This window comes from Rhinoderma darwinii, unplaced genomic scaffold (assembly GCF_050947455.1).
Source record: "Rhinoderma darwinii isolate aRhiDar2 unplaced genomic scaffold, aRhiDar2.hap1 Scaffold_130, whole genome shotgun sequence".
Classification (NCBI taxonomy): Eukaryota; Metazoa; Chordata; class Amphibia; order Anura; family Rhinodermatidae; genus Rhinoderma; species Rhinoderma darwinii.
The window spans coordinates 7,134,495-7,145,441 of NW_027461962.1; positions in this window are offsets into that span (position 1 = coordinate 7,134,495).

The following is a 10,947-nucleotide window of genomic DNA, read 5'->3' on the forward strand; positions in this document are numbered from 1 at the left end:
GTTCCTCCTTGCTTGTGATTCTTCTCATTTTGTTTCCTGGCCCTGCTGCAGCTTCTTGCACCATTTGACCCTGCTTCATATTGACCCTGGCTTACTGACTACTCTCCTGCTCTGCGTTTGGTACCTCGTACACTCCTGGTTTGACTCGGCTTGTTCACTACTCTCCTGCTCTGCGTTTGGTACCTCGTACACTCCTGGTTTGACTCGGCTCGTTCACCACTCTTGTTGCTCACGGTTTTGCCGTGGGCAACTGCCCCTTTTCCCTTGCTTCTGTGTACCCTTGTCTGTTTGTCTGTCGTGCACTTATTGAGCGTAGGGACCGTCAGTCGCCCAGTTGTACCCCGTCGCCTAGGGCGGGTCGTTGCAAGTAGGCAGGGACTGAGTGGCGGGTAGATTAGGGCTCACTTGTCTGTTTCCTTACCCCCATCATTACACAACCTCTCATAATCTGAATGGGATATCCTGCGCAACTGAGAAAAAAGTCCCTCCAACATTGCAAAAGACACCGGCCTACGCTTATCCTTCCCGTCATGTCCTTTCTGAAAACCCTGCAGAGCACGCCGTGTCAAATAAATGCTTAGTAACATCCATACAACCAATTAACTTAAAGGAAAGTGCCGCTACTGACTTAACAACAGAGGAAACTGAAGACCCACTCTCCATAAGAGATAACAAAAACAAAACATCCCCCTAAGGCACTAAACGGACTCCCTTGACTACACCACAAATCCTCCAGCCGGAACCATCTCACCCTGATCTTGTTATAAGCATCCGACGTAGCAGGGGCCAGCGAACATTTCGCCCACCATATCAGACGAGCGACACCACCCTCCAAAGGTGTTCGGGGCAAGAAGCCGGATCCCTCTCCGCCTCTGGAGCTAGCCGACGGAAATGATGCCACTGCAACCGAGATAAAGCATCCGCAATGTCATTGGAAACACCGGGAACATGATGAGCCCTAAATAGAATGTTCCACCTCAAGCACAGTAGGACCAACTGGCGTAACACTGTGATCACCGGGGGGGAATTGGCAGACAAACTATTAATAGCGCACACGACTGCCATGTTATCACAGTGAAAAACCACTGACCGATAGGACAAAAGGTGTCCCCAAATTTCCACCGCAACTAGAATGGGAAACAACTCCAGAAAACAAAGGTTACCTGTCAAACCACACTCCCTCCACCCTAGTGGCCAAGTACGAACACACCATTTCCCCTGAAAGTACGCTCTGAAACCGATAGAACCAGAAGCATCAGTACACAATTGTATCTCCACATTCGAAAGTCCCGCTGCAATCCATAATCATCTGCCGTTATATTCTACCAAAAAGGAAACCCAAACCCTCAAATCCGCCTTATGCTCCTTGCCAAGGCAAATAAAATGGTGGGGACTTCTAACACCAGCAGTTGCTTGTGCCAAGCGCCTACAAAAAAAAACCGGCCCATAGGCATAATTCTATAGGCAAAATTGAGTTTCCCCATTAAAGATTGCAGGAGCCGCAGGGTGATTTTTGTTTTCACCAGAGCCTCCTGCACCGTTGCCCACAGATCAACAAGTTTTGCCTCCGGCAACCTACATTCCATTGCCTGGGAATCAATTTAATTTCCAAAAAAAAAGAGCGTCGTGGTTGGTCCCTCCGTTTTTTCAAACGCCAACGAAACCCCAAAGTCATCAAAAACATCAATCACAGCCTGTAAATATTGCACACGACGGCCGAGCCGCAGGGCCGACACAAAAGAAGTCATCCAAATAATGAATCACTGCTTTAGAGCCGGCTCGTTCATGGACCACCCACTCCAAAAATGTGCTGAAGGCTTCGAAATAGGCACAAGAAATAGAGCACCCCATAGGAAGGCACCTATCAATATAAAAAAGGCCATCAAACGAGCACCCCAGCAAGTGCATGGATTCTGGGTGCACTGGCAAAAGGCGAAACGCAGACTCCACATCCACCTTAGCCATCAGCGCCCCCTGCCCCGCCGTCCTAACCAAACGAACCACCTCATCAAATGACGCATAGGAAACCCGCGTCAAAGACTCATCAATATCATCATTCACCGAAGAGCCCTTCGGATAAGATAAATGATGTATAAGCCGAAATTTTCCCGCCTCCTTCTTGGGGACAACCCCCAGCGTGGAGACACGCAAATTGGAAATAGGAACATTAGAAAAGGGGCCTAACATTCTACCCAACAAAACTTCCTTCCACAACTTGTCTTGTACCACTTCTGGATGATCCCGCACCGAACGCAGATTATTAGCCATCAAAACCCCCACCCCCGGGGAGAACAGAATCCTAAATCCATCCCCAAAACCGTTCAATAACAGCTGCGCCTTCTCCCTGTTGGGGTACATCTTTAGCCAAGGCGTCATAGCGTCGAGGTTGACTGGACTCACCCCCTTTAGCAGGACGATCCCCTGGCTTCGTCGTGCCTCCTCGTGCCCGCTTAAAACACTTGAAGACGGGGTGGTTACCACCCCTACACCCGGCACATTCGTGTCTATAGACACAATTAGTTCCCGATTTACAGGTGCTCTCGTTGTAGAGCCAGCAGACCCCTTTTTTTTAAAACTCCCAAATGAACCCGCTCATCTAGACCCGCCAAGTTAGGACTGAAAGGGTTATGCAAACTGGCGTAACACTGTGACTTCAACACGCCCCCTCCTGACCAGCCCCCTTTGGTGTAGTCATAAGGCGCATCCAAAGGCTTATGTCCTTATGATCCCACCACAGGGATGACTGAACCGCCATACGCTGACGAAACTGCTCGTCATATTTAAGCCAAGCAGTTCCCCCATACGTTCTATAAGCCTCCCAAATAGAATCTGGTAGCCTAATAATACGCTGAGCAGCAACGCCATTGTGTGGTCAATGCAGGGAAATGCACACTATGTCTATTATATATTTTAGAAAGTTTGTTTGAAGCCCGATTGTGATACGCTAAACAGCAGAGCCATCGTGTGGTCAATGCTGAGAAATCTCACTAAATTGAATGTAATGCAGGCAGCCTAGTGATACGCTGAGCAGCAGCACCATCGTGTGGTCAATGCAGGGAAATGCACACTATATCTATTTATTATATATTTTAGAAAGTTTGTTTGAAGCCCAATAGTGATACGCTAAGCAGCAGCGCCATCGTGTGGTCAATGCTGAGAAATCTCACTAAATTGAATGTAATGCAGGCAGCCCTAGTGATACGCTTAGCAGCGGCACCATAGTGTTGTCAATGCAGGGAAATGCACACTATATCTATTATATATTTTAGAAAGTTTGTTTGAAGCCCGATTGCGATACGCTAAGCAGCAGCGCCATCGTGTGGTCAATGCTGAGAAATCTCACTAAATTGAATGTAATGCAGGCAGCCTAGTGATACGCTGAGCAGCAGCGCCATCGTGTGGTCAATGCAGGGAAATGCACACTATATCTATTTATTATATATTTTAGAAAGTTTGTTTGAAGCCTGATTGTGATACGTTAAGCAGCAGCGCCATCTTGTGGTCAATGCTGAGAAATCTCACTAAATTGAATGTAATGCAGGCAGCCCTAGTGATACGCTGAGCAGCAGCGCCATCGTGTGGTCAATGCAGGGAAATGCACACTATATCTATTTATTATATATTTTAGAAAGTTTGTTTGAAGCCCGATTGTGATACGTTAAGCAGCAGCGCCATCTTGTGGTCAATGCTGAGAAATCTCACTAAATTGAATGTAATGCAGGCAGCCCTAGTGATACGCTTAGCAGCAGCGCCATTGTGTGGTCAATGCAGGAAATGCACACTATATCTATTATATATTTTAGAAAGTTTGTTTGAAGCCCGATTGTGATACGCTAAGCAGCAGCGCCATCGTGTGGTCAATGCTGAGAAATCTCACTAAATTTAATGTAAGGCAGGCAGCCTAGTGATACGCTGAGAAGCAGCGCCATCGTGTGGTCAATGCTGGGAAATGCACACTATATCTATATATTACATATTTTAGAAAGTTTGTTTGACGACCGATTGTTACATAGTTACATAGTTACATAGTTTGTACGGTTGAAAAAAGACACATGTCCATCGAGTTCAACCAATGGATGGGAAAGGGGAATTGGAATGGGAAAGGGGAAGTAAAAAAATTCTATACATAGGAGCTAATATTTTTTTGTTCTAGGAAATTATCTAACCCTTTTTTAAAGCCATCTACTGTCCCTGCTGTGACGGCTCCTGCGGTAGTCTATTCAATAGATTCACAGTTCTCACAGTAAAGAAGCCTTGTCGCCTCTGCAGGTTGAACCTTTCTTTTTCCAGACGGAGGGAGTGCCCCCTTGTTTTTTGAGGGGGTTTTACATGGAATAGGATTTCACCATATTTTTTGTATGTGCCATTCATATATTTATATAAGTTAATCATGTCCCCCCTTAGTCGTCTTTTCTCAAGGCTAAATAGGTTTATAGTTCTTTTTTTTTTTTTTTTATTCTTTATTTTCATGGCTAACAGCCAAATTTTTTACAGTAAAAAAAAATACAGATACACATACATAAGGGAGGGTGAAATACATGTACAAGGTTAGGAATGCATTGAATTGAGTGACATAACCAAAATTTAACCACGTGTAGCAGCCTCGTTATTTCTAGAAAATACTGCTATATACTCCCCCCCTGTGCACACAAGAGATGATACAAGACAAAATGAGGGAGGAAAAGATGAAGAATGGGCAAGGGGTTGGAGGGGTAGCTGCTCCCCCCGGGACATCTCCGCTCCTCCAGACTGCGTCCAATATGGACTATTCACCAATGCCCGTCTGTCCCAGAATGTCTTTGTAGGAGTCGGAGTCCTGAAATATAATCCAAGGAGCCCAAGTGTGGCAGAATCTGGCATGATTATCATGAATGCTCGAGCTCAGGTCCTCCATGTGCATTATATCGTTGACCTTGGAGACCCAGAGGGACAGAGTGGGAGGAGAGGAATTCTTCCATCACAAGGGAATGCAGTGCTGCGCCGCCATCACTAGATAGTGAAGCAGGGAGAGTTTGTAGGTGTTTGCTGGGGTGTCATAGTGATGGAGGAGGAAGAAAGCCACATCCATAGTAAAGCTGGTATCAGTTACCTCGCAAATCACCTTTTTAACCCGATCCCAGAATTCTGAATGTGTGGAGGAGGGTACCATTGTCCAATCCACATCTCCAGCAGAGAGGTGATACGTTCGGAAAAATCAGATGCAGGCGAACCGGGGTCCCATACCAATGCGAGAGTAGTTTAAAACTAGCTTCTTGGTAGCTCGAGCTAATTGAGGTTTTATGGGCAAGAGAGAGAATACGAGAGCATTGGTTTGTGGTTAGGGTAATTCCCAGATCCGACTCCCATTCAGAAACGTAACCAGGCGCTGGGAGGTAAGGCGGGTTCAGGAGGAGGTGATAGATCGTGGACAATGAATGGCGAACCGGCTCAGAGCCAACGCACAAGTCTTCCAGTGGAGACCTAGGAGCTAGGAATAGCTCAGAGGGTGGTAAAGAGGAGTAGAAATGGCGGAGTTGAAATATGCGCCAGTAACCCAAAGGAAGGAGTTCAGGCATCTGTGTCAACTCCTCAAGGGAGAGCCACTCCGAATTCTTCAGAAAGTGCTCTGCCCTAAATACACCCAGCGCCGCCCAGGACTTGAACACCAAGTCACTCAGTCCCGAGGGAAAAGATGGGTTCCCCAGGATCGGAGACATGGGGGAGCAGAGAGGCAGGAGGTGTGAACGGACCGCTGCAAGGGCACAACATCTGAGCGTGGGACCGATCGTGGGGTGATGATGTAGGGATGTGAGAAGTCCGCGTTTCAGCCATGGAGATACTTCGAGAGAGACCGTCGAAAAGTTTTGTTCAATACCTACCCATGCCTTAAAAGGGGCGTGTCTACACCAATCCACTACGCGCACTAAGTGAGTTGCGTTGTAATACGCGTGAATGTCAGGAAGAGCCAGTCCTCCCGACACAGAAGCAAACGACTAAGGCGTGGATGCTTGCCATTAGAGACAAAAGATATTTGTATGGAGTTGATCGCTTTAAAGAATGATGGTGGCATTGCTATAGGAAGGGCCTGGAATAATTAGAGTAGTCGAGGTAGGATATTCATTTTAAAAATAGTACATCGGCCCATCAACGTAAATGTGCCTCCCGACCACCTAGCACAGTCCGCCTTAATCTCAGTAAGAAACCTCGGAAAGTTAAAGTTAAATATTCCCTTTAAATCTGCCGGGATATACACTCCCAGGTACTTGAGCGCCACCGAGTTCCATTTAAAACTAAAGGATTGTTCTAGCGTAGATAGAATGGGGGCGGGGAGGGAGACATTCATGGCCTCTGATTTGGCAAAGTTTATTTTAAAATTGGAAAGGCTGGAGAAGCGACGAAACTCCTGCATCAGATTCGGGAGAGAAGTGATTGGGTTGGTCAGGAAAAACAAAAGGTCGTCTGCATATGCTGCCACCTTATTGACATGGGAGCCCTCCCCTAGGCCCTGAATGTCCTGATTGGTACGAACATGCCTTAGAAACGGTTCCAAGGTCAGGATAAAAATCAGGGGAGAGAGTGGGCAGCCCTGGTGTGTCCCATTATGGATGGCAAATTCTTCCGAGAGAATGCCATTCACTCGGACCCTCGCCGAGGGGCAAGAATACAAAGACATGATCCAACTCATCATCTGAGGGCCCAGGCCAAGTCGGAGAAGTGTTTCCTCCATGTATGTCCAATTGACTCTGTCAAAAGCTTTTTCAACGTCAGTTGACAAGAGCATCAGTGGAACCCGGGACAACTTAGCCTTATGTATAAGGTTGATCGCTTTCGTGGTGTTGTCTCGGGCCTCTCTGCCCACCATGAACCCCGCCTGGTCAAGATGAATGACCCCACTGAGCAACGGAGCCAAACACATTGCCAAAATCTTCGCGAAGAGTTTAATGTCTGTATTGAGAAGTGAAATCGGCCTGTAGCTAGCACACTGAGAAGGGTCTTTCTCTGGTTTGGGAATCACAGCAATGTGGGCCCTGAGTGTGTCTGGTGGAACGCGAGCTGAGGAGGAGAAGGAGTTCAAGGATGCTAGAAAATGTTGGCTAAGGGTAGCGGTGTATTTTTTATAGTAGGGGAGTGTGAACCCGTCAGGTCCCGGGGCCTTACCATTAGCGAAGCTCCTAAGTGCATCCGCTAGTTCTGGTGGAGAGATTGGAGCCTCCAATGTGCCTAGTACCTCCTCTGACAAAGAAGGCATACCTGAGTCTGCAATGTAGTTTTTGATACGTGTTTGGAAGTTGTTCGCCGTCGTGGCCGGATTGGTGGAATCTGTGTTATATAGGGAGGCATAAAAGTCGCGGAACTGTGAGGCTATGTCTAATGGCAAGTTAGCCCGAGTAGTGGGGGATGTTGCAATAAAGGGTACGTAGGTACGTGCTTGTTGAAGTCTCAGTGCTCTGGCCAGAGACCTGCTACATTTGTTCCCATATTCGTAGAAGTGGCGCTTGCATTTCGAGAGGGTAGCTTTGGCCTTAGACAATAATAGGATACGGAGCTCTTCTCGTTTCTGGAGTAACGCGACTTTACATGCTAATTCATGGGAATGCTTGTGAGTAGACTCTAAAACCCTAATTTCCGATAGAAGCCGAGCAGTGGTCTCCGTACTCTCCCTTTGAATCGAGCCCCGTGTTTAATAAAGGTGCCACGTACAACACACTTGTGCGCCTCCCACAGTACCCGTGGGTTTGTGTCTGCAGGGGTATTGGCCGTGAAGTATTCTTCAAGTGTACGCTGCACGTCTGAAGAAACCAAGGAGTCATTAAGAAGCAACGGATTGAACTTCCACTGGGATTGGTGTAATATCGGGGCCTGCAATGTTAAGGATAGAGTGACAAGGGCATGATCTGAGAAAGAGATTGAGTCAATATCGACGGCCTGTAAAATTGGGAGTGAGCAATGTTTGACAAATATTAGATCGAGTCTGGAGTAAGTGTCATGGACGGATGAGTAAAAAGAAAAATCTTTATCACCCGGATGTAATAGGCGCCATGTGTCCACAAAATTATGCTCGTGGAACGCTCGTTTAATACGGCGCAGTTGGGAATGCGGGATTGACGATGTCCCCTTTGAGACATCCATGGTGGGCTCCAATGCGACATTGAAGTCACCTCCCAGGACAATGGTGCCCTCCCCAAACTCCTCTAGCTCATCCAAAAAGCCAAGCAGAGCTGAACCTTGACCCACATTGGGTAGGTAGAAGGAAGCAAAGGTGTAGATCTGCGAATTAATGCAGCCCTTGAGTAGTAGCATTCGCCCCATCCCATCACTGCGAGAGACCAGCAATTCCCATGGAAGAGTACGAGACAGGAGGATACTCGTCCCCCTAGATTTCGGATCAGGAGAGAAACTATGATAGGCGTGTGGAAACCAAAGATTAGACATCTTAAAAGGTTTTTGTTCACTGAGGTGCGTTTCCTGTAGGAAAGCTACATGTAAGTGTCTACCTTTCAACATGTTGAGCAAAATGGATCGCTTCCCGGGACTATGCAACCTCTTGACATTCAACGAGCCTATCCGAAGGTCAGTCTGGGAGTGGCGGGCCATGTCCCCGATAGGTGATGAAAAAAATTAATAAAAAGAGGGGGGGGGAGACAAAGAGGGGTAGGGGGAAAGACCAGAGAGAAAAAGGAAAATTGACAGAGAAAGAGAAAAGGACCCAAAGGCCGACACCCACGCGGCAAGAAAACCTGTGGAGAAAAGGTTAGTAACAAAACGGGAACAAGGAAAACCAAAGAGAAGTGGGGGGGGGGGACCCCATGCAGCGAGCAGCGCAAAACGTTAAACAAAAACTCGTCCGATGTCCACCAAGAGGCGGGCAAGGGAGGACATAACATTGTATGTTACCTGGCCCTACAAAAAACACGGCCATATAAGCCAGCTGAACCCTTCACCTGAAAAACTGTGAGAAAAGAACACTGTAAACACAGAGCGACATTATCTGTAACCTAAGATATGAAGCATTAAACTCCTCCTATTTGGAGGACCCGGAAGACTAGTACGTCCTGTTATAAAAGGGTGAGGGGGGGGAGGTTGAGGAGGGGGGGAGGAAAGAGGAGAAAGGGGGGATAGGAGAGGGTATGAGGAGGAGGGGAAGGGGAAAGAGGGTGGAGAGAGGAAAGAGATAAGTGAGAGATTCATCAGAAAGAGCACTAATGCGACACTCAACAAGATACAGATAAAACAAATCGGATCACAAATTAGGTCTCAGGTAGTGAATGAAACCTTATGAGTAGTAATACTACTGCCTGTGACAACATCATGTGGCCTTGTGTAACAATACTAACAGGATATCGTACCACGAGCAACTTCCTGACAATTCACGAGGGGGAGAGAGGGGAGGGAGGGGGCGCATGGGTCCGATACCAAAGACATCACTAAAATGCAAGGAAGGGATAAGGGGGGGGGGGGGGGGTGAGGACCAGGAACAAAAGAAGGGTAAACTGTATGTCGGGTCATATCTACAGTTCTGTGGCCATCTGTGGAATCTTCGGTGACAGCTCACTGTCCACGGAAGTCTCGGAAAGTCACGGAGGAAGTACCGGGACTGCTCACAAAGTTCTGTTGGAAAAGGCACTCCTCGGAGGAGCTGTCAGGACACCCTGTAACAAAAAAGAGACGCTAGGCGCTGTACAGAGCCCAGCGCTATAAACTGTAGATCAGGTATTGCCATGGAGATCTGAGGGTTCTTCAGAAGGTAATCTACGTCAGGCCTCAGGAGGTAGTAGCAGCGAAAGATCCAGCTGAGACCTTAATGACTCTCGGAGCGAAGGCCTGTTGAGATGTTGGCTAGGGCACGGAGTGCGCCGGCGTTGCGATGGTTCCGGCTGGTCCAGTGCCAGCCAATCCGGGACCGGAAACTATTCGATCTGCAGGAAATTGAATAAGGCCTCCAAATCTGAGAAATGGCGCAAGAGGAAGGTGGCTGATTCTTTCCTGACGACCACGTGGAACGGGTGACCCCATCTATAAGTGGCTCCCGCAGCTTTGATCTTCTCTAGTAGTCGGTGCAGGAGACGCCGCATGTAGAGCGTGCGTGGGGAGACATCTGGCTATATCGTGACCCTGCATTCATCCACCGTAACCGGACCATGTGACCACGCGCCTTGAATGATTAAATCCTTGTCCGAGTAGTAATGTAGTCTACACAAAACATCACGAGGGTTGGATGGGTCGTTCGGACCGGGTCGAGAAACCCTATGGACACGATCCAGTAAAAATGTCGCTTCCAACGGCCTATTAGTGACCGTACTAAAGATGGCAGTTATCCTGGCTGGAAGGTCATCTCTGGGACCCAGGTCTGGGAGGCCTTTCAGTCGGATATTGTTCCTACGACCCCTGTACTCTTGATCGTCCAATTGTAACGCCAGGGACTGTATATGTGTTCTGCTGGAAATGGCTGCCTGCTCCAGAGCTAGCACTCTGCTGTCAATATTGGAGACCGTTTGGTCCGTGTTGGCAATCCTAGTGTCCACCCTATCCACTTCTTGTTGTAAGGCAGCGATGTCTTGTTGGTGGGATTGTTCAATTCTAGTCACCAGGGAATCTAAGTCCTGTCTGGTAGGGAGAGCTTGGATCAGTTCCCTGAGCAGGTGCAAATCTGCATGTAATGCGGGCTGGAAGGGTACTGAATCTGGGCTTCTGGGCAGGGACACGGTGGCTGGCTGAAGTACAGGTCCAAATAGGACAGGGGACACGTGCGGTACCTCATTCTTGCTGGCCCCAGGCTGTAGTGCGGTCGTCTGTCCCTGTGCTTGAGCTCCTGCTGCTGCGTGCTAAAGGCCTGTAGTTCTGCACGTGGCAGGATGCAGTGCCGGGTGCGCCATGACACCTGGGAGTTCCTGAGAAGCGGGCGCCGCTGATAAGAAGCGCTCCATGCTAGCACTCCGTGTCTGCAAGCTAGGTAAGGAGCGGGAGGGT